The 24,324-nt window shown below is 48.4% G+C and overlaps 1 protein-coding gene across 1 annotated transcript in view; it reads right to left on the minus strand.

Moving 5' to 3' along the window:
- Positions 1–24,318, minus strand: part of SSBP3 (single stranded DNA binding protein 3) — a 133,453-nt gene extending 109,135 nt beyond the window's left edge. Inside the window, exons 1-3 of the mRNA XM_025206654.1 lie at positions 24,304–24,318; positions 24,052–24,113; positions 21,497–21,581 (exon numbers count right to left, since the gene is read on the minus strand). The gene's annotated coding sequence lies outside the window, so the exon portion shown is untranslated. The remainder of the gene's footprint in view (positions 1–21,496; positions 21,582–24,051; positions 24,114–24,303) is intronic.
- Between the last annotated feature and the right edge of the window lie 6 nt (positions 24,319–24,324).

Below are 24,324 nucleotides of genomic sequence, written 5' to 3' on the forward strand. Positions count from 1 at the left end.
CCCTTCCAACACAAGTGCACACGTGCACACCCCTGTACCTTGCCAATTGGCGTAAGAACGAACTTAATTAGCGATGTATATCAACACTACACATCTGTAACTGGCCAAAAAAAAAAAAAAAAAAAAAATTTACAACCAGAAATAAAGAGGAGTGACCTTCTCTATTCTGAAAGACATTTAGGTTCTTGTATTACAACGATGCGGACAGGCAAAATTCATTATGTATAATAGCTGCCCTTATAACCAGATTAAACACAAAGGCATCAATTTCACGGGCCCTGACCCACCGCCGCTGCCACCCTGAACTGACAGGGCACTCCCTTCCCTTATGGCCTTTAGACCAACCGGCGATATGCAGACAAAACCCATCATTTCAAATTAAGCAGCCACTGCTTGTGTGTATGAATATCCCTGGTCTCTAGCCTTCCCCTCAACCTGTCTAGAGGATGCAAGTCCATCAGCTGGCCACAGCACAACCTACTTCTGGCACCTCAGACCCGCTGCCGTCTTCATTCCCACGAAGACCCAGAGGAAGGAAAGAGCCATCATCCCTTCCCTGCTAAGAGGCAAAGGACTCAGCGATAGGGAAGCCAGTGGGAAGAAGAAGAGGAGTATGAAGTGGTACCCAGATCTGCCACATCCCTCTCTAATGAACAACCCCTTCTTCCTCTCCTACGGGAACTGGGAAACACAAAAGGTACTGTGATCTCCCTTCTCCGTCTCAGTCCATTCCCACTGTTACCTTTCCACAGCTCAGCTATGCAAGCATGGACAGGGTGGAACGAGCGGGCACGTGGTTTTGAATGGGAGGAGAGGTAAGCCGCTGAATACCAGGATCTGCCCGCAACGGAGACCACTTGGCGTGAGTCTTGCAGGAAGGAAGCTCTTGAGAGGGTCATGCTGCTGTTTCCTGAAAACACCTCAAGAGCCCAGGTCCTCAGAGCCTCATGGCTACAGATGGCAGGAAGGGGTTGGTGGTGGGTTTGTACTCATCTCTGAGTTTGTGGTGACATGAGACAGCCCTGCAGATACGCAGCTCCTGCAGTTAAGTAAGCAACATGCTGTAGCCTGCGGTCACCCTGCCCGTCTCAAAAACCTTGCAGATGGGTACAGGTGGCCCTCCACGGCTGCAACCGAGAAGAAATACCAGGGGGTGGCATATTTTGTTGCTTCTCTCGGCCAAGTGCACTGCGCTGACTGGGGTTCCTTGCACCCTTTCCTTCTCCGTGCATGCCCCTCTTTTCATGTCCCTGTGCTTCAGCAAACCCTCATGCCAGGTGCTTTGTGCACCCCCTTCCCCCCCACCGTGTCTCTTTCCACTCTGGGGGCTGTGTAGACCCCTGTACCTGCTACGTCATCTTCATACACTGCTATATCCTCATTCTCCTGCCGTGTATCTAGAAGTACACCATTCCTTTTAACACCAGGAACTCTGCTCGCCTCTCTACTGCATCTCCTTATATGCCAAAGGCTCTACAGGCACCTCCATTTTCCCCTTCTCTCCCGCTACCTCTCTATTTCCGGGAACCAACCTGTTTGCACTGTGCTGGCAAGATGGGCAGAGCTAAGAAGGAGTGGCATCGTTAGGCTGGAACCCGTTCATAGCGGCCATCAGCCAGCTCTTTGATCTACAGACAATTACAGAAGTGCCTGAGCCTGCCACCTCTGCTAACCACATTACAGGGACTTTCCCCATGTGTCCCATTTCCTCCCTATCTGATTTCCACGAAAATCAATAAATCTACCCACGGATGCTTAGAGAGCTCCCTGAAATTTCAAGATGGGTCCAACGTGGCACTCCAAAGATCCTCGTGTAACATTTAAAGGCAGAGGTGCTCCCAAGCTGGGTATCAGGCCTTGCAAACTCAGCTGACAAGTTACCATCCCCTGATCAAGATGTTGGTTTTTTTTTTAAAGGATAGATGTAATGGGAGAAGAGGGGAGCAATGCATTTGTTTTCAAAACGGCTAACGAATGTAAACACGGCCCTTTTCTGCAGGGGAAAAAAAAAAAACCACACGCATCTGCATTCCTGGCGGCGCGTTCGTAGGAATGACGAACGAGCACTTCTGTCACGAAGATCCGAACAATACCGTTTCACCTCCCCACTCATTTCTTAGGAGACACGTACGGCAGAAATCAGCAAGCCAAGCAGTGATACCCTGTTATTTTCATCAGATTCGGCTGTGTGTAGACTGCACTCAGAACCACTGTCCTCCACCCAGAGGGAAGCATCTACTCAAGTGAACTAACTTTCTGAACAGCCCTTTAATTGCTTTCTTCTCTCCTCCCAACCCCTCCTTGATCAATATATTTGTAACAAAAGGAAGGAGACCCTGGGTGCAACTAGTTACGGAGAGGGGGGGGATGCAAAAGGGAGTAGCGTATTATCTCGTCCCTGGCGACAAGACAATGAATGGTAAAAGCTAAAATGCATGGTAGCAAACGCTAAAAACGGACGATGAGGACAGCACACCAAGATGAAGCAACATAAAAAGTTAAAATTAATTAGCTGGCATATTGACAGAGAATCCATTGTGCTGCACAATGAAGCAATCACAAGTGCAAAGGCTTGATATAAAGTGATGTTGAAAACTCCTTGATGGCTGCAGGTAAGGACAGATGTGCGGTTAGGACATGTTGACACCAACATGACTCCACAAAAAGTAAATGGGTATCTTTTTTTAACACGGTTCAAAAAAAACTGACAGGCAGCGGGTCCCACCAGACTTTGAAGGAAAAATGCCATGCCCTGAAAAGTCCAGGTAATATTCACCACTGCCCCAATGTAATGGGATGAACTGGCCAAGCAATGCTTTCTCCAGAGGAACCTCTATGAAAGGAAGTGGAAGGCTTCTGCCACGACTTACGGTATCATCAACCCACACCTTGAGCACCGAGTTTACACAGGGTGCCACTATACAAGCCTGCCAGCAATTGAGTGCTAGATCTTGGGAATGAAGAGCAGACAGAAGCACATCCCTGCGACCAGCGTCCCCTTAAACTGCACAACGACAGCCCCGAATTAGTCTCTGCCAAAAACTTAAAAAACACATGGCTTCCTCAGACACTTAGCTGGTCCCCTTCAATCATATTAACTAGCATCTCAACATCCTGGTCAGGCAGCCCATCAGCCCCATTTTGCTGCAGGAGCACCGCAATTTCCCCAAGGTTGCATGCAAGGAAACTAGCAGAGAAGTCAGTAAAAACCTGGTGCAACCCCACATCCCGATTCCCGGGCCACCCTCCTCTGGTCCCTAACCAGCAATTACAGTTGTGTGTTCTCCGACCAGAACTTCACTGAAAAGTCTTGAAAACGTCTGCAATACCCCCAAGAAATGCAGCAGATCGTACACAAGAGCCTGCAACCACCAGTGGCATCTTTTCAGAAATCAAGTATGAGCCCTAGCAGCGTATGTTCACATGCCAAGTTACTGGATGTCTCGGCTTCATCTCAGGACTAACTGGTGCCAGACTCGATGCCAGGCTAAACGTATCAGTGCTCTGACCCAGGACAGGCATCCCTACGTTCAATCGTGCAGCACCCAAGGCCCTTATTCCCATATACAGCAACAGGTAAAATAGCAGAACGTCTTTAACCCTCTACATTGCTGCACATGGGGGAGTGTAGCCAGGAGCTGCTTCACTCTGAATGAACAGAGGAACTGGTGACTGAAGCCAGCCAACGGCTTATTGAATAGCTCCATTTCCTCTCTCCATGCGTGACAAAGAAATGGAGAGACCCTCAGTACCCTTGAAGGAGGGGTAGGGACCTCAACTTCACTCAAAGTTTCTAAGTGGGAGCTGGGGCCATATCTCAGCCCCTTGCTTCTTCCCCCACTCAAGGGATGAGGAAAACCTTGTAGGAAGAGAAGGGAGAAACTACCGACTTCTCTCCAGGCAACCCCACCTGGCGGATGCTTGAGACGGCAGGTAGATGTGCTGGAGAGCCTGAAGGAGCCACGTCTGCCCACTCAAATGGAGAAAAAAAAAAAGTCACCAAGAAGCAGGCAGAAATGGCAGAGCAGTCCACAGGACAAAGCCAGACTTCGGGACCCGAATCAGGCTGGGGTGACTCCCACCATTCGAAGAGGCGGCTCCGTCACAGTTCAGGCTCTGCCTTGTGCTCCCGGGGCCAGCTGTGGGGGCTGCAATGGGGAGCCATCTGGCAGGATCTACACTCCCACTGGAGCAGTGCTTGGTGGGGTGGAAGCTGAGCAGAGGAAAGGAAACCCCCTTGCTTCCCCCGCTCCCGCAAAGCAAAGAGGAGAGACTGCAATGACGAGTTTTACTTTCAGGCATGAATACATGCACCAGGAACATATGAATCACTTCCACACTCCCTCCCCAGCCCGCCAGTGATGAGCACGGAAGACGCAAGCACTGGGAAAGCAGTCGCACTAATAATGCCCAGGGCATCCATCACCTCCCTCACAGTTGGTATGAAGCAAGACACATGCTGCCGTGTTGCTGATTCCCATCAGTGACACTGGGCCTCACTCAGGAAACACTGGAGGTACGTTACTGGCAGCATATACCCTACCGTTGCCAGGGTCAGGGGTTTTCCCCTTCTCTGTTAAATACTGGTTCCTCTAACCTAGTTACCCAGACTTCCCATCTGCATTAAACAGCTGCACCTGTCCCTGGTAGAGGCCTGTTCAGATCATGCCCGGGGCCGTGCCCCGTTACCAGCACTGCAATCGCCCTGCTCGAGGGCTGAGCCAAAACGAAGAGTACGACGAACCCGACATAAAAGGTGCTTACAGATGTGGAAACAAGTTACCAAAAAAACCCCAGCGCTTTACTTTCAGCTCAGTACCAAGCACAGTGCATGTCCAGAAGAAGAATCGCATCAGTTTTGACCCAAATTCAATCAGCTATTAGATAAAAGTGTCAAAAAGCTCCATGAAGTGCACGAACTATGCAGAGGCCAGGGAGCTGAGTCAACCCGACGCAATTCCTCTGCCAGTAAAGTGCTGGGGTTTTGTTCCCCCCGCGTCTGTCAGCATCCAAGGTGGCTATTGCCCCTCTTAGGCAAGGCCTTTTGCTTCCAGCTGGAAGAACAGAGCTGCCCACATGCACAAGAGACGTTGCGTTAAGGGGCGAGGGGTGGAAGGCAGGACACGGCTCCCCCACCACGTTACCCCAGTGGGAGAGAAGCTAACCCAACACACCAGAGCACTCATTTGGTGGCCTCTACTGCTTGCCCCCATCAGCCATTCCTCCATGAGCCCCCAGAAACTCACTGCAAAAATCCTTCCCAGACAGGCAGGGGAGCTTTTACCTTTCAAAAGGAAAGAGAAAACTCAGCTTTTCCTTGAGCTCTGGCAGGTATTTCCATGGAGGACGTGCCCTGCGTCTCATAGGGCAAGATGGTACAATGCTGCTGACATGCCTAACCCCAGCTGGACCAGCTGTAGCATTTGCTGCCAAAGTGGTGCTTGGACAAACCAAGGAGACCAGGCTCAAACTGGCAGAAGGAATCACTGGAGGGCAGAGGGAATGATCCCCATCAGGGCCCTGCAAGCACTCGGGCAGAGACCTTAAGGCATTACACAGCTGCCCCCGGGCTAGGGTGTCCACCTTGGAGAGGACGTGTTTTCACACTCTCCGTTCTGCCCCATTTGGATGAATCTCCTTTCCCCGCTACTGTTTTAGCTTGGTCCAATTCATCTGTCCAAAACAACTGTTTGGCTAAACTGACCTACAAAATTAGAAGCAGCGGTGGAAATAAGCCGGTGGTCTCTGCGCCAGGACACCTTGGAGATTTTGCCTTACAATAAAACAGGACAAAAATACTTCCACATGCCCAAGTGACAAACCTGGCAGAACTACAGCAGTCCGCACTGCATTCAGGCCTTTTGCTGTATAACAGCAGCTCCTCCAAGCTCGGGGAGGTGGCACGTGCCTCATTTTGAAGGATGGAAAATAGAAAGAGCGAGATAAAATGACTTGCCAAAGACCATGCAAGAAAAACTGTGACAGAGACGGGATTGGAATCAAGGTCTTGGCTCTACGTACGCTCTCACGGATGACCCAGCCTCCCTGCCTAAAACTACCCTCGCCCTCTCCCAAACAGCAATGCCACGGAGGTCTGGAACTGGCCTGCTTGCAGGCTATTTCTAAGTCACGCTAGCAGGAATTTTCACAGGTGGACCGCGCAGAGTACAGCCAAATGGGAAACTTCACATCAAGTTGATTTGCTGCAGCCGCTCTAGGAACGCATACGAACTGGGTAGCAACCCAGGGGGGGCCACATTCATCTTTCCGATAAGAAAAGCAAAGCTGAAAGCCGGGCATTGTTTTAAGCGCAAGTTAAGCGCTGCCACCTCTCCCTTCCTGCGCTGTAAGATGCTACCTTTATTTAGCGCTAAATAACCTGGGTCGGAGGGTGCCTCTTGCCATGTCCCTTGCAACAAGGCAGGTTTCACGTGCTGCAGTAAGACAGAGCAGGCTGCAAGACATTCTCCGCTTTGAAAGCTCATTTGTATTTAAAAAAGAATTAGAGGTGCAAGCCCGGCCTTGTGAAGTTGAATAAAGTAAACTCAGGCGCAGAGACAACTTGGGGGAGCAGGGGGGGTGAGAGCGGGAGGGAAAGGGGAAAAAAACCAAAAAAACCCCCACCCTGTTCCAGGCAACCAAGACAGGCAGCAAAAGCTCATTTTCACTACAGAAAGCAGCAGCATCCTGGGAAGATAAACGCTCAAGATCAAATATTTAAGGGTTTACATAGAAACATTTTTTTTTTTTAAATGTTAGCTTAAGACACAGCCAGAGGTCTTCCTTTGGACTTTATCTTGACACGACAGGCTGCAGAGTCACTGCCTTTCTAAGAGACATCAGGAGCTGCTAAAAACCCAGTCCCTTGGCAACCAGGCTGTCTCCCCAGCGGACCTCCCTCCTGCCCTCGTCGTAACAACAAAACCAGATGACAGCTCCAGTGCAGCGCCAGGCAGCGGCGTATGTCAGGAGGCTGGCATGAGTGAACTGCGTGGGCTGCAGCGCTGCAAACAGCCAGCACCCACCAGCAGAAGTGGCTGAGCATGTAAAATCTGCATCTTCTGTAGATTTCTTTGTACTCCCACTGCCTCCCTTCCCTTCCCCCACCTTAATCCCCAGGGCAACAATCAGTTATGCAAATAATGAGCCCTCCCCCACCTCGCTCCACACTCTCGTCTAACTGCTCCGCATCTGCTCTGGGTCCTTTGCTCGCAAGCCACAGTGTTTCTATTGTTCGGCCCATGCAAACTCTGTGCCACAAATGTTCCCTTTCTAAATCTTATGCATATTGATCGTCTCCATCTTTCCCTTGCAAAGCAGGGCACCTCTTCACATTCATATCCAGATTAATGCCATGTATGCTAGGGGCTGGGTGGGGGGGAGAAAGAAATATCAGTGTTCTTTCTAACCACCATCAAGCCACCCACAAATTTACCCATCCTAAGTGCCGATTAGGAAACGAGAGGTGGGCCTCCTAAAGAAGGGATCCTTGACTTTTGTAAAGATTCAGGACCAGACAGCGGGGCGTTTGCATTTCAGATGCGCGCGGCGGATGGACCGCTCCAAAGTTCCAGCTTTGCAGACTCTAAATGGATTTGGTATCACGAGGAATGCCACCACCACCACCCCATCTGTTTGCAACATCTTCATCTGCATGACAGAGACCTCAGCTGCAAGAAGGTTGCTAAACCAGCTTTTTTAATTCTAGCCTTGGGGTGCAAAGGTTTCTGAAGCAACTTCGGGCAACTCCATCTTAAGACAAGCAAGGTTCACTCCATATGGTGCCTCACATCCCCATTTTTTGTATTTATATCAAGGTATATAAAAGTGGGGGGCAGCATAGGCTGTTTATTGTAAGCCACTCAGGTATTCTGGATAGGGCAGGATCTCTCTCTTTTAAAAAAAATAAAAATAAAAAAAATTCTGTTTTCCAAAGCAAGTCAAATATCCAGCTTGGGGTCAAACCTGCTGGAAACCCATCCACTTGCAACTATTTGCAGGCAAATGCATCGACCCAAGATTCATCATACCGAGAAAGGTGTTTTGCTTTTAAAAGCCACAATACTACTATTCACAAACTGAAATGCAAATGGAAGCATCAGATCTGAGAAGGCAAAGCCCGAAAAGCTGCCTGGCAAGCCCGTGTGCTTGACTATTCCCCTTTAAGCAAACAGTATACAGATGTAGATTCCTTAACCTGTGTCCAGCCGGCATCATCAATATGACAAAGAGAAATTTACAGATATAAAAAACTGAAGACTTATAGTGTCAATAACCTCAATTTGTACTACAGCTTCCATCACTGCCTCTACCAGGCAAGGCAGTCTCCACTCTCGAAAGAAAGGCGAAGCCCAAGCAGATAAAGCAGAGACAGAAATCAACTTTTAAAAACCATCTGTCTTTTCATGGCAATTTCCATGAATTAGGAAGAGCAACGAAGGCAGGCAGTCCTGTGGGTCGGAAGAGTGTTTGATGTCTCCATGCGAAGCATTACTCTCCCTGTCAGCCGCACCAGCCGTCCGCCTGCCATGCTCCAGGATGGCGCTCTGTAAAGAGGGCATCTCCTATTGCCAGTCTAAGCAGCGTCCACGTCTGCTGCTTATGTGGGACATTTAAGGCCTGGATTTTCCCTGCCCTAATCAGAAGTGTCCTCTGACACACCATCCACACAGCCCTAGTAGGGGAAGAATACTCAAGTACCCTGGCCCCTGAAGGAGGGATCGACATGATCCTCTACTACCACAGCTCCCCAAACAATTGCAGCCCTCAGCTGCGTGGGGAAAAGAGACGTGTTAAGCGAGACTTGCAGAGTTCACGTGTCACTTGGGTGTCCTCTATAAGAGACACCATTGCAGGGATGGAGAAGCACTGGGCACAGACTGCACTGCAGGCTGCCAACCAAACTTTGGTTAGCTGACTTCCCTTCCTGAATCCCCCGGCACAGGGGGCTGGACAGCTTGGGAGAGGAGGGCGAGACAGGGACAAAAGGCTTCAAGACGGTGTTGCGGCGACATGGCACGAGAAGGCCTTTTTTCCTGCGCACCAGGCCAATGCTATTTGAAGACGACGAGAGGTTTGGCTACAGATGCATCTGCCATCTCCCCACCCTCCCACCGAGGGCAGGATCCCACGTCACCGCCCCGCAGCCCACGGACTCGGCGCGGGTGCTGGTGGCAGAGCTCTGGGAAAGGGCCCCCCCCAGCCGCAATGCAAATGCAAGGCTTGGTGTTTACTGGGAGAAGGGACTTTTCCTTTCCAAGAGGGGGCAGGGCCTGCAGGGCATGCCTTCCGCTGCCGACGGGGGAGAGGAAGGAACCGTTTCCTTCACGGCCCCCAAAGCCACACGCAGCAGAGGCTTGGGCAGGGCTGCGATGATGCAAGGCGCGCAGCCCCTGCCCGGCGCGGGGGCCCAGCGCGCGCTCGCACCGTGCAAAGCCTCCGCTCTGCTCCACGTGCTCTGCCCCGGACCCGGCTCCTCCTGCAGGGCATCCTTTAAACTTTCTGGGCAAAACAAGACAAGTGTTTTTAAGCCAGCCGGTGCCCCGTGGGTGAAGCAGGGGCGCGCCTCGCTCCTCCCATCCTGCTGTGTCAGGGCTCAGAGCTGGAAGCCTGCTACAAACCTCCCTATCATCAAGTCACCAGGGTACAACACATCACCCCTCCCCCACGGTCAGCACTAAACCAAGAGTATTTTCGGTTTAAAGAGACAGCAGCACTCCCTTCCCCAGCCTGGTTTTGGGTGGGCGTTTGGCGTCAGGTTCTCTTTCCCCCCCACCCTCCCCGAACAACATTTTTTTCAATGCTGTTTCTTTATCTCCCTTCCTACCCTCCGCCCTCCCTCCCCCGGCTTCCGACTCTCTCCTAGCCTTTCACCACGACACGCTCCCAAAAAATGAGGAAAGGTCCTTGCCAGCAAATGCCAAGTTAATGATCTCCAAAATTGTTTTTGGATCGGAATCAGTGACTTTGCAACTGATGCGATTACAGCTTCAGTCCTATTAAAAGCCACGCTCTGACCCACAATTTACTGCTCATTTCAATCATGTCAGATTACAATAAACATATATGTCTGTTTACCCAGGACCCGGCGAGCTCCTTTCCATGCCAACTCCTGACAAAAGCAGCCAACCGGCGACAGATGCGAGCTGAATTTTCCCCAGGTACGGTGGCTGTAGTGACGGGCTAGAGCTGACTCATGGAAAAGGATAGGACTCACCTTCGGGTTTACCCGTCTTGCTTGAAAAGCTACATCTGGATGGGAGCTTGCTGGAAGGGGCAGATGGAAAACAGCAGGCAGGGTTTGGAGGCACCTAGTTCTTCCAGTTTTCAAGCTGGTTGCTTTCAACATGCCCCACAAACGTTGTGAAAGGCAGGGTTGCACAGTGCTACCTCCGAAGGTTCGGGGATTGTTTTTAACATAGGATTTTGGAGGGGGGGGAAATCTGTTCCATGTTGTCCACTGGCAGAAAGGAAGTTTCCCTTAAAAAACAAGACTGGGAACAAACTTGATTGAAGCACGTTAAGCTAAAAGAATGACCCAGGCCACACTACGCCAGACAACGCCTGGTGAATCGCTGCCCAAACGGCCCACCACCTCTAAAGCAAGCTTCCCTGAAAGCCAAGCAGGGCTTCTTCATTTTGCATTTGCTGCCCCATAATTTTGGAACCAGAGGAAGAAAAAAAATCAGCCATGTGCTTTCTTGACCCACCGCTCGTCTTTCATTTGTTTTCCGTTCAGCGTTATAGTCGCTTTGGATTCTGCTGTAATTGGCTGGAAAAGTCACCGGGGCTAGCAACACATTCGAAGTCTATCCTTAAAAGAAAAAAACAAAACAAAAACCCAACCCCACAAGCTCGGCTTCGTGGCTCCTGCTAAACAGCAGGAAGCATTACAACAAAATGAACTGTGGATCGGCTGTTGTTCTCGGGAGATGAAACCTCAGAAAGCTGGCCAACCGCACAGCGCATCCAAAGCAGTTTGTCAGGCATTCGCACTAATAGCCCGGGCATTTGATGTTGTTTAGTTGCACAAGAGCGTGAGGTGCTGGGGCAGGCAACAACCATTCGCTCGCAGCTGGAATACAGTTAACTGGATGAACCAGTTTCAGCATTATACTGCTCTCCTCTCCAATGCTTTAATCCCGTACATTTATATGGCTCTTTACAGAACAATGCTAACAGCGACCACCTCTAAAGCCCCCGCCCGTCAGCGAGGATTTTGCCATTTAATTTATCTATGCAGAGGTTACTTTTTATTTGGTCTTTGGACCCATTGTAGACGCAGCGAGCAAACACAGGTAGCATCCAATATATATATATAAAGACATATATACACACACACACACGTGTATATGCTATACATATATGTACTTATATAAGCATATATACACGCATGCTTTGTGGGATCAGCTTGCAACTGTTTTCAATAGATCAAGAGATTGTTTTAAAAAGAGAAAAATACATAACAAAAGGTAGGAGAAAATCCAAGTTTCCTAGGTAAGGAAGGAAATGATCAGAACAGGAAAGCCATGCTCATACCCATACACGCTGCACTGACCTAACCATCTCCCACTGCTGACCAAAGACACAGGCACACGCTTTACCCAAGTTTTGCTCCCTCAGACCCAGCCTCCCGCCCTCTTTGCTGCCTGCTTTGCCCGGTGGACTTGGTTCAAAGAGCCCTCTTGGCTCCCTGGCGACAGGAGATGTCCCCCTGGCCTCGTCTGCGAAGCGTACATGCACCCCTCGGCTTCATTTTCTTTGTTCCTCTGAAAGGACCACAAAAAGGAAATGAATGAAGGTTTACAAGCTTTGTATTCACCCGGAGCTACAAATCTGTCAGTGTCTGGGCCCCGAGAACCGCCTCCCCGCCCCTCCCCCCGGCACAAACTTTGGCAGAGGAAAGAGGGCGTATGCGTGTGTGCATGTGCGTGTGCACGGGCGTGCGCGTGGGTGGGGGGCGGTAGCAGGGGCACAGGCACGGAGGAGCAGCGCTCCCGGAGAGGGGTCTCCACTCCACGTGGCTGTGGCATCCTGAGCGAACAATGGGAATCTGCATCACAAACAGCCTCTTCTGCGCCTGGCAAAATGGTTCCTAGCCCTCCATGCAGACCTCCGCGCACCTATTCCCGACTAGATGGCTGCTTTGCTGGCCCAACGCCTCAAATCGGTGATCAAAGCCAACCCAGCGAAGAAGCATGTGTGTGGTTGGAAGGGCTGCTGGGGGAAGGGGGGGTGGAAATGACTCACTTGTGTGTCGCGGACATCCCAGCACTACGCATCTGCTGGTTCAAATGGCCTTTAAGCAGGGGAGGAGATAAAGAATTGTACAGAGTTGCTTCCCCCCACCCCTCCTTCCCAGCTCAAAAGCCGACACAGATTACATGCGATCTCAGCAGGCAAGAACATAGGAAGGAACAGAGCCAAGCAGAGCTTTGCCGGAGCATTGTGACCATTTTGCTGGGAAGTGCGGTGCGAAACACCCACAGATCCTCAGGGTGGCATTATTCCCGATACAATGGCCTCTTGCCCCCCTCCAAAGCAACAGCAGCATCCGGCAAACAAACCAGCATCTGATTGGAGCCTCGCGTCTGCTACCAGAGCACAGGGCATGTTTGGCTCTAGCCATGGACACAGTCGCGAAGACATCCAACTTCCCAGCAGCAAGCTCTTTCAAGCGGGTGAAAATCCACATCCGATGCAAACTGCATGGTGCGCCTGTCCCCCCGTTCCGGTACAAAAGCCCACTTGCCTATTACCAGGCAACTGTTGCCCCCCAATCCATTTAAGAAAGCTAATTTTTGCACCGAAAGAAATATTGTTTTTTTTTTTTAATATAAAACTCTCCCCGCTCGCCCACAGCCAGAGCTCTCCAGTTGAAATCCCTTCCGGATTTGAACAAGAGAAACTTTGCGTCTTCGCGCCATTTGTTGACATAAAATAAAATTTTGCTGCCTGCCTTTACCCAGGCACTCAGAATTAGAGGGGGGAAAAACGTCTGTTTCCATTTGAAACTGTCAAAATTAGCATTCAGTAATTAAAAATCACACCCTTTCTCTTAATAACCTAACCAGCATGATACAATCAGGTTGTGCCAACTCTTTAATCTAATTGACTAATTACAGATTTTAATTTAGTCAGTTACTGAACAACTGTTGACAATTTGTTTTCATTAGGGACAGAACAGGATAAATATTTAGGCTCCCCAATCACAAAGACTACAGCGTCAGCGCAGCGCTGTGACCTCAAGTTTGATGCTCTCGGTTTTTCCATCAATATCAACTAAATGAAGGTATGACTTATTAAAAAAAAAAACATTTTAAAAGCCACACGTTCTTTCAGCTTCTCTGCAACTACAGCACTGCGAGCACGGTATCATTCGAGACAAAAAATGATGCTATCATTGACAGTTGCTGGAGACAATACTAAACACGGCATGAATTAGTATTGAGAGATTAAACCAAGTGGTATTTTAACGGCGCAGTTTCACTTTTTAGTAGCAGATACAGAGATCAGCTGTCTGGCCAAGTTTATTAGCCTGGGTTCATTAAAAACAAACAAACTAACTAACTGATTTTGGTTTTTTTAATAGTTTTTCCTACACCTAAAAGTTACCCAAGTAGTCTTCTTTAGAAACTATCCTCAAAGCTTCTCTGGGCACAGAGTTTGCCCTTACCAAAGAGAACCTCCTTTCCCCACAGAATCTCTATTTAAAAAAAAAAAAAAGAAGAAATGGTGGACACATGGGTAGAGGACTATTAAATATATATATTTATCTATCAGCATGTTGCTAGGGAGGGGGAAATTCTGCACTTTTTAGCCATTTGGAAATTTTGCAGATGTGCTTGGAGAGCTGCCAAGCCTGGAGGAAATTCCTCTGGTTACCTATTGGGAAACTCCGTCTCTCCCGAGCAGATCAGGATATGCCACACTGAGGGAAGAGGCGTATTTCTCACCAGGGAAGTTTAATCGTGTCTGAGCAAGCGTTCCCCTGTAGCAAAACCATGAGGATCTTTTGGAAGAGAAGTTACCCGGCAATCCCCTCATTTCCCTCATTCACAGGGAAAAGGCCGGAAACTGTTTTTTAGGTTTTGGGTTTTTTTACTGATTGCCTGAGAAACAGGTTTTGTTCTTTGGCCTTGGCAGAACCAGCACTGTAGCACCACCGCTGATGCTGGGCACTTGCTGAACCTGTGCTGCATAATATTTGCTAGGTAGCCACAGATGTGCTCCCCGTGGCTTCTAACTAGTGACACTGAATTCCCTGGAGAAAAAGCTCCGTTACACACTGGAGCATGGACCGAACTGGACTGAACACATGCACCCCTGCCCTCGCATAGATGCCACCTGGGTCACAAAGGCCCTATGCTGTTTATAGTCAAAAGACAGTACTCCCTCAAGGGCACGGCCGCCTGAATGAGTTACTGTAAGGTAAACTGGAGTGTGAACTAGATGACCTCCAGAGGTCCCTTCCAACCCTAATTTTTTCTAGTTCTACCTTGAAGCAAATAGCTACTTTGAAGTACCAGTCCATGTGCTTGCTCTTATCCTATGGTAAATGCAGAGGAGCTTAGCCCACCGTGTTGTAAGCTACTGAAACACTTATCACAGGGTAAGAGCGTGCTATAAATTCACACTCTCCCCCTTATCTGGTGGTAACTTGTTCATAAGCCCGTAGCCGAAGTGAAGTGGCAGCAGTGGCGTTTAAGTGAGCTCCGACTCTGGCGTGAAACATCCAAATGACTAGGAAGTTATAGGAGGCCGTGGATTACACACAAGCCAAGAACAACAGCTCAATTTGGCTTGCTTCTAGGAGCAAACTCAGTGACAGAAATACACGTGCCGACGGTCTCGATACTGAAATACAGGAGTTGCAACAGGCAGAATAACTTGCATGTATATTAGTGGTTAAGAGGTGATGAGTTCTCAGCTAGTTCCGCACATTGACCGCCCACTACAACACCTTGCACCTCCTAAAAGCATCTCTACTTCACATTCCTCCAGTGCAGGCTTTTCCATCTTTGGTTGCACGCTGCTAATGAGCACAGATGTGGGTTAGCAGCCATAACTGGGCCCAAAACTCTGGAGACAATGACAAAACTGCACTGGATAAAACTGGATCAGAGCAAGAGTTTGGACCAATCGTTAAAGCTTCAAGGCAGCAGGATCGCCCCTTACACAGACAGCCAACAGTGATCTCAAAGACTCCCAACACAAGAGCACTATGCAGCCACACTTAAAACGGTGCAGATTATCAGGCTGGCAGCAGCTGGGAAACGAAGGCAAAAAGTGAGCTGAGATGATTATTGGAGCAAACATGCAACAGCGATGGACAATCCCGCTAAAGATATGCTGTGGCCAGCCTGTCCTTGAGAAGGCAATACCTCCCGCCGTGTAGCACTTGTAGAGGATACAACTGTTGATCTGAGGAACTGGCTTGGCTCTCTGGGCTCAAATGGCACAGTATTTGGATCACACCCTTGCCCTGTAGCCACGGAGGGGGGAAGTGCATCTAAAATACATATAAGCCAGGATGACAGTCCACTGTAGGAGCTCAAACTCACCTCTCATTCCCCGCTAATTAAAGCCACGTATACCGACTCCAAACCATTTACACCTTTTAAAAACAAAAATATTCCCACCACAACTCCTGCGTAAGTGGTTTCCAAAAGACACCCTTCAGATTTTAATTCAAGAGGTAATTTTTAGGTAGTAAAGAAAAGGAAGACAGAAGGGAGGAATTGGATTGTTAGATATCAGAAGCAGGCAAGTTATTTTTGCTGAACCAGCTGTACCATCTCTTCCAGGACTAATCACAGCCTGTCTTGCACTGACCATCAATCCTTTAACAAAGCATTTTTCAAGATGGAAAAAAAAAAAAAAACTGGACAGGAGGAGCTAGACTGATAAATGATTTAAAAAATATAAAAGCTATTTAAGAAAGTAAAGCCTCATTTCTAAATGCAAGCACATATTGTATAATAATTTAGTATTTTCCCCACAATATACCACTTGACGGGGACAGACCTCTTTCTGCCATTTACATATGCATGCATTTTGGAGGGGAAAAACTTGGGGCCAAGGGGATTCAGGTTGTTCTCGATACCTGCCCCCCTCAAGTTCCACTCGAAGTAGGCTGTGCAGACAGAATAATGCCACAAAAAGTATGTAGCGACAGTCAACTAGATTTAAGTTCATTTTGTGTAGCTGGAGGCCAAAATCGACTAAAGTGGTTCTGGTGATCAAGTTTTCTGCAATTCCCCATTCTACGTATTAGCTATTTGACAGAAATTCACTGCGGTATTTAAACTGGCAGTCATCACAGCTAACTCAAATTGTATTGGCTTTCACAATGTTGAAATGCTGAACTGCAACCATCAATCGGCCAATTCTGAGATAACGTGGTGGTTGAAATTCCCTGTCATGCTGTACAATCCCTTTGTAGCTCACCGGCTCAGAAGATGCACAATGAAACCTGCAACAAGAGCGTCTGGCAACACAGCCACACTGTAATACGAGTGTGCTTACAGAGGGGCTTTGACTAGAAGCAAGATAAAGACAACCGTGCCAACAGCAGTAGCCTCCAGAGAGAGTATAACATTTTCTATTGGAAAGGCACATAAAAATACTGAAACCGGAGACAGATTTGGGAGTGTTCCTCACCCCTCTGATATTTCCATGATTCCAAACGACTGAAGCAAAGACTTAAACAACCAACAAACAAATTTAAAAAAATGTCCAATTTTGATCGGATTCCCCCTGCGTAGGAGATTCAGAAATAAAGCAAATCAACCGTTTAGGATCAGCACAATGTTAGTAAAAGGGGAAAATTAAAAAAAAAAAAAAACAAAAAACACAACAACAAAAAACTCCAAACGGCTCAACTGGAAATCAAGGCATGTGGCTTCCAACAAACTTGTGTGCTGATGCTTTTGACTTCTGGATCACCTGTTTCTACCCATGTGGTAGAAAGGCTGGCAAACCTACAAGTAAGTGCAATTTGTTAGCAGAGTTAACAGAGTTTCACGGACACTGGGAATATGCGGCGTTTGTACAAAGTAAGAGTCCTCCTTTCTAGATGCTGCTCTGCAGCTAACAGGTGTTACGCACACAGCCGCGCCAGGGGCAAAGGCAGCTTGGCGAAGGAGTGAAGAGATCAAACTCCGAGTAGCGCATTGCATTTCCCAAGGATGGAAGGGCTTGCATGAGATCAAGCAGCCATCAAAAAAAAAAAGTCACAAAACACCCAAGTGAAAGTGTGACTTTTTTTTTTTTTTTTTTTAAATATGAAAATCTGAAGGGGGAAATTGGTAATTTGTCCTGCTGCTACTATTAGTTTTCATATAGTTATACTGGGAAATGAAATGGAAATGACACACAGCATGCAAATCCCGCTGTTAACACTCTGCTAACGAAGCACGTGGCTCTTATTTCTAAAGCATGAGCTTCCTAAGCCAGGCGATGTAGAGAACAGGACCTCCTCCTGCCTCCAAGTGACCACACCTCTGCCATTAATAATGGGGAAAGGCAAGCAAAAGACACTTGCCAACATGATGTCAGGGCAAGTCTTCAGGCACATCCAGGCCTGGCACTTTTACAGCGCTCTGTTGCACAAGGTGGAAGGTTTACAGCATCCCACCATTGTATATTTATAGTGGTGTGGTAAACACAGAGTCTGTGGGTGTTATGCATGGCAAATGTGGGCCACCTCCAAAAGTCATACTCCGTAATGGATGAAGTTTAAATATGATGTTCGACAAGCCTGTGCCAAGCCCTAGAATAGGTTATTTTTTTTACCACATCCAACATACAAAAATCAGTCATCTGTCCACTCACTTTGTGATTTGCATAGGCCCTACTCTTTTTTTTTTCCCCCCCCCTTCTCAGTCTGCATAGGAAATAAACAGAAGTAGCAAACATGCTTTCCCAGCCCAGTACGTTTGTCCTGGAGTCCACATTATTTACACCTCGTGGTGTGCCCTCCCTGCTCTCAGCTAAGCACCCTCTGGCCGTTTGGGAGTTCACATGATTCACTGGAAGCGCAGAGCAGCTGCCGTGTAAACTGTGCAGCAGGAGCAGTCCCAGCACCTTCTAGCCCAAAGGGCAGAAGGCAAAGGATCAAATTCCAGCTGGATCTACTGAGCAACCATTGGACCCTGGATCCCAGAATGGCAAGATCTGCAGATCCTTTAACATGCATTTTCACCACCTTGTTCAACTCCAGCAACAGGTGCTCTGCTTAAGCACAGTAACTTAAAAACTCGGGACACACCGAGTAAGTATTTTAAAGACTCTGATGTACTTTAGGAACCGCAATAGGATGAATTATCTGCGCCTCCCTCACCCCCGACTCACGCATGCAAACAACAGCCCCTGACTCCTTGTTCTTGCATGTGTTACACAAGCAAAAATAGGCACCGACATCCCCCTAGAGCAGAAATTCAGTGAAACAGGCGTGTCAACAGTAGGTAGCTCTGGTGCAGTGATTTAAGACGACTCTGGCATCACAGCCCCAGATCTGTGCTATGCCTGTTTGGATTTGAAACACATGCATGCACACACATGAACCATGGGCCGTGGACATGGCCCTCAAAGAAACAAGCTCCTATTCACACAAAAAAGTTTATCATACGGTTCCTTTCTTTGGTCAATATTTAAGCTTTATATAGGTAGATTACGCACCCCGGAAAGTACACTACCTACTCCTGCTGCGAAAACAGCGATTCTTTGGGGGGAGGGGGAAAGAAATCCATAAGCATCTACAATATGCAGCATTACGGAGAATTATAATCAACCATTTAAAGCCCAAAACAGGACAATTGCAATAAAACAGTGAAAGTGAAGAGATGAAGGAGGGAAGGCAAAGACGGAAAATCTCCTTATGAGTCTTCATAATAAAGCTAAAAAGGTAAACTAAAAAGGACTGTTATGAAACTGTATTACCGTGAGAATTAAAAAAAAAAACAATCAGGATTGTGTCTATTTACTATAAGCTTAAAGCAACATGTATTAAAGAAGTTTATGCGAATCATCTAATGCACTCAGGCCTATTGTTAGAATTATTACCAAGCTAAAAAAAGATTAATTTCTCTAAATACACTAAATCCTCAGACATTATTATAAGGCTGCTGCTAATGTAGCATTACTGTATCTTGGCGGCTGGTGCTATCCTGCACACCTTCTTTCTTTTTGCATCCAAGATCTAACCTCCTCCAATAAAAAATAAAACCCCAAACGAGACAGACGTTTTGGGTTTGCTGTTCCAAGTTGGGCAGTTTTAAAGTACTTTGGAAATCCAGAATGACTAAGAGGTGCTTCCAGAGTCCACCAGGGTTTTAAGCTTGGGAAAAAATGGCCCCAACATGGGAGATGGTTTGGCAACCAGCTTGGCACCAGTTCTCTTGTAACCCTTGGCTAAAGGGATCAAAGTCTAATTCACCCTTTATAAAGGTAATGCCTAAGTGACATTATGACACAAACAGAACCAAGATTCAATGGCACCTGGGGCATACAAAACTACCCCCTTCTGGTCAGACAACCTCAAGACTAAACTCCACCACAAGTGACCTTTAGGGGAACAAAGAGCCACACTGGAAAGACAGATCCAAGCCACCAGAAGAGTCTCTAACCATCTCCCCCTTGTACCTCTTCAGCAGCTCTCAACTGGGTCACATTATGGTAGAGCATCTATGAGAACATCTCTTTGCCAATCCATTTTGAACACATGGCCTCCTTTGCAAGAGACCCAGGCTTTGGCACATCTATAGCAAATATTTGCAAGCTGCATTTCACTATTTATAACCCACAAACACTCTGGGATTTTGTCATTCCTGCAACAAATGCCCCACCGCAAGATGGGCAAGGAGCGGCGTGAAGGTCTGTAGCAAGGCTGGAGCTCACCCACACACCAAGGATGAGCTCTTGCACGGGCTCTGGGCAATAGATACGCACCCAAACCAGCTAGAAATCTCAACAGAGCAAGAAGGGGAAACAGCTCTATGCTGTTTTTGACCAGCAGTGCTATTCATCAGAAGAAGGTGGCCGATACTACTTCTAATGTGTTTGACAATATTCCCCTAGCCTGCACCAACATCCCCTTGCAACCCCCCTCTCCCACTGTCCTAATCACTCATGCTGAAGTTTATGGGAATGTTACAGCCTTAATTGAGTGCGTTCATTCGGAAAGGAGCAGCCCGCACACTTTCTGCTGTAGTTGCACCCTTTGCTGTCCTGGCAGAATTCAGAGCACAGACAGTTAAAAGTGGCCTGATAAATGGGGATTCTCATTAGTGAACCCTGCTGTAAGGGCCACATGATGCCTAATAAAAACCAAACTGACAACAAGGTTATCTGGCTGCTACAGGCAAGAGGGTGCACAGGGCTACACCAGTGGGACAAGAGCAAAAATAACCAAATCTCTTCATACCAATTCATTTAATAAGTCCCCCCCACTCAGAATCGCTGCCCCTGCTGACAACCCACTGTCCACAGGTCACAGCAGAGCTGAGCAAGTTGTAAAATGCATCTATTTACTTGCAAGCCTACACAGCAGCCAGCCTGGCTTGGGGAGATGTCCCCGCTGACAGGTTCAGGTTACTGCAAAGCCTCATGCCTCATCTCCAAGGCTTCTTGTCGCATGGTCGCTTTGGATGTGGTCTCCTTTGTCCTGCAAGCAAAAGCCAACCGCAGAGAGCCTTGGCTATTGACCTGGGGCTCACGTACCTTCCTTTGCAGGTACACCACAGCCTCCCAGCCACGCTGGGAAAGTACCGCAGCCAATCCAATCCTCCAAAATCTAGCCCATCCAATCAGCCACCAACGTCAGGCTCAGACACGGCAATGTCCAAGACATTTCCAAACAATCTTTTCCAGCTATTTCACAGCCATTAAGAAATGGACCTTCAACCAAAAAGGTTTTGTTTTTTTTTTGTTTTTTTAAAAACAAGAACAAGGGAAAAGAAAAAGAGAGAGAACGAGACTGCAATGCAGTCTTAATGAAATGAAGTACCTTTATATTGATATTTTTGAGACATGAATACTGGCTAGCCAGAGCAAGCCTCTAAGTGCACGCTGTCTCCAATGAATACTTAGATTTTTCCTGGGCTGGAGACCCAACATTTTGACGAATTTCCCCTGTTCGCATTCAGACACTGAGCACACTCACTTGTGTGACGAACTTTGTAAATGAGGTCTGTCCTCAGTGTGGAAAATATCATCACTGCTCCCCACAGCACAGCTATCGCAGGGCTTCTGTTGTCCACTGCTCGGCAAAACGACTTAATTCCGCCACGGGTCTGAATATGCCCTTAAGTACTTAAGATAAGTATCTGAACTCATTTACATAATTGCAACATTATGAAATACTCTTCAACCCAGTCAGAACACTGCTGGTTAAAAAAAAGCTGTCGCCAGTTGGTTACACGCTTGCTTTCAGCGCTGAAGAAGTTTGATCTCTCCAACCCTGCAATTAGCACAAGGATTAAAAATTGTTACTCACATAATCATGAAAGGCTTTTGCTTCACTTGAATGTTCACAAGTATCTCGCCTTTCAGGAGCTGCACAGTAAAGGTCCCAAAATACGCTGCATGGCAGGGAAAAGAAAAAAAAACACAAAATAGGATCCAGTTACTAATTATGACTTGCATAAGTAACAGCACATGTACAATACCATAGTACAAACTTAGCCGACAGCTCGCTCAAGGTGAGCGGCTTTCCACCTCATTTGGCGTGTGGTTAAGGAGTGAATTTAAGGTCCGTCAAGACCACGTATCCAATTTTATCACCCTTTAAACCTTCTAGTAACAACTCCAACAAAGAAGTCTCGAGCCAGGTAATTTTAAGAGCCGAAGGGACCTTTTAACACGTCGGTGACAATTACAGTGAGCTGACAATCTGCTGGACTGCAAAGAAGTAACTCAGGGACTTCTAAAACTTCAGCTGAAGGGCTTATCAGCACTGTCACCCTCCGATGTCTTTCCCTCAACTCCCAAACTGTCTAAATCCGCCAAGAAAAAAAGCTGGCCAGCAGGCAGCTATTTCAGCTCTAGGCTCCAAGAGCACGTCAGGCTCACGCATCTCTACTCCTCTTAGTATTCAAAGTTTAGGAGACCCCTTTGCAAGACTTCCATGGGATGTTTCAACTTCTACTGCTCATCAGCTGAACCCGAACACGCTGCAACAACCCGAAGAGCTCCCTTACCGGAAGGGCAAGCCCACTCCAGAAATGTCACCACAAGGCAGAAAATCCTACCACAAAAACTCTTCTGTTGTGAACTACGCGTGCACCCATATGTGCAAGATTTCCACATCGCCTAAGTCTCAGAAAATGCCCCCTCGGACTGCTCTCTCCAAGGCAGAGCATTAGCCACCACAGCATGAAGGTGCTGACTCACTGTTTCCTGTGGACTCATTGTTCTGTCCAGCACTAGTTGCATGGCAGCGTGCCACACTGCCAGGTGACAGACTAGCGCCAGGTCCACACTGAATACACTTCCCCAGCTGAGCAACGCTGCATTCTGCACCAACAAAACGCACCTGGTGCGGAGTGCAGCCGCACCAGCCAAATGTGTCTTATGTGGGACAGCAAAACAGGCCATGCCAGTAAAAGCACAGTGGTACCAGTAGCACCGTGTCTACACACCCTTCACACCCCTGAACAGCCTGGCCAAGCTAGCAGCAGATGTTAGCAGCACAGACCTTGCCTGAAGAAGGCTGGATGATAATCCAGTGCACTTCAGTATACATATGGCAGCAGGCAGGGAACAGTTTTGCAGGCTCTGAAATGGACCGCGGATCCTATCCAATAGCATGGTAAAAGGCTGGCCAGTTTGCTTCTCCTACTCTAAATGCAGAAGAAAACAAGCCTCAATCATGTTCCCCAAACTCCTGCTACTACTTCTGAACTTCATTACCCAAACTGCAGGCCTCAACAGGAAGTCAGACTGCCTCTGCGAGCCGCCTAAGCTCCCCCCTGCCCCCTCCCCACCACCGATCTGATCTGGAGAGAGAGAGAGAGAGAGAGAGAGAGAGAGACCAGCCAGCACCATAAGCTGCCCGAGCGCGTTGCGAGCATCCTGCATGCAGTTGACAAATGCAATTAGGAACTGGTTTTCTCAGTTCGCATGCTGCTAGCAACTGGCTGCAAGAGAGCTCACAGTCTCAGCTGCTCCCAGGCACGGACCCGAGGTGCCTGCACTGGCAAACGGGTAGGCGTGTACACTTCGGTTTCCCTCTGCTTCAACAGCCTGACTCAAAACCATCTCAACCTAGGCACTATTTACTTCTTAAAAAGCCACAGCGCACTCGCCTGCAAACGGCCAGCTCGTGAGCCTGGTGCAAACTTCAGCTGGAAGATTGGAAATCCACTCCCAGCACCTTCAGGTGCAGAATCAGAGAAACTTTGCTTTGTTCAAGGCAGATCCTCCCGGATGGCAGGAAATGAGGGGACCCTCCAACCTGCACCCACTTTTTATTTTTTTTTAATTAATTTATTTTTTTTTGCAGAGGACCTCCTACAAAAAGGGACCGCTCCTGAGTTGGCACGAACAACACCCCCGCCAGCTAGCACCGGATGGGAAATGGCATCTCCCCCCCATCACCCCCAGTAACCCCGAGGGGCCAAGTCATCCGGCATCACCACTGAGGAAGTGAGAGCCCCCTGATGCCTCTGCTTTGGCCGGTGGGGAGGAACAAACAGCTCCTCCTCCCGTGCCTCGCCCGTTCCACCTGAGTAAAAGCGATACCGCCAGGCCCGTGTGGAAGACACAGGGTTTCCCCCCCTCGCTTCTTCCCAGGGGCCAAACGAACAATTTCCACTCATGCAAAAAATAAAATAAAATAAATTCCCGACGGCGGCAAACACGCCGGTCGTGCACGCGTGCAGCACGTCTCCTCCTTACCAGAGGAGGCAAGGACCAAAACTTTTACCCAGGACGATATTTTCCCTCCCGGCTCATTCAAGAGCGATGCCGTCTCTCCCCCCTCCCGCCTCTGCACCCCCCCCAGCCCCCTTGTATTTTTGGAAGGTGAAGCAAACAGGGAAGGCCACTTACCACCACCAGGAATGTAGAAACCCGGGAGGCTCCCCTAGCGTGATGTTTTTTTCCCATCGGATCTGCGGAGGAGAAGGCGGGCAAATGGGTCAGGCGGCCCCGCGGAGCCCCCCGGACCGCCCGGGGGCTCCGAGGCCAACCGCAATAAATGGCAAAAGGTGATAAAAATTCAAAATGGAGGCCACCGTGCCTGCTTGGGAAAACAAAGGCCATCAGGCCCGGGGAGGGGGGCCCGCCGCCCGCCCCACTCACCTCCGACAACAAGGTCTGTGC

This window comes from Alligator sinensis, unplaced genomic scaffold, assembly GCF_000455745.1.
Source record: "Alligator sinensis unplaced genomic scaffold, ASM45574v1 scaffold172_1, whole genome shotgun sequence".
Classification (NCBI taxonomy): Eukaryota; Metazoa; Chordata; order Crocodylia; family Alligatoridae; genus Alligator; species Alligator sinensis.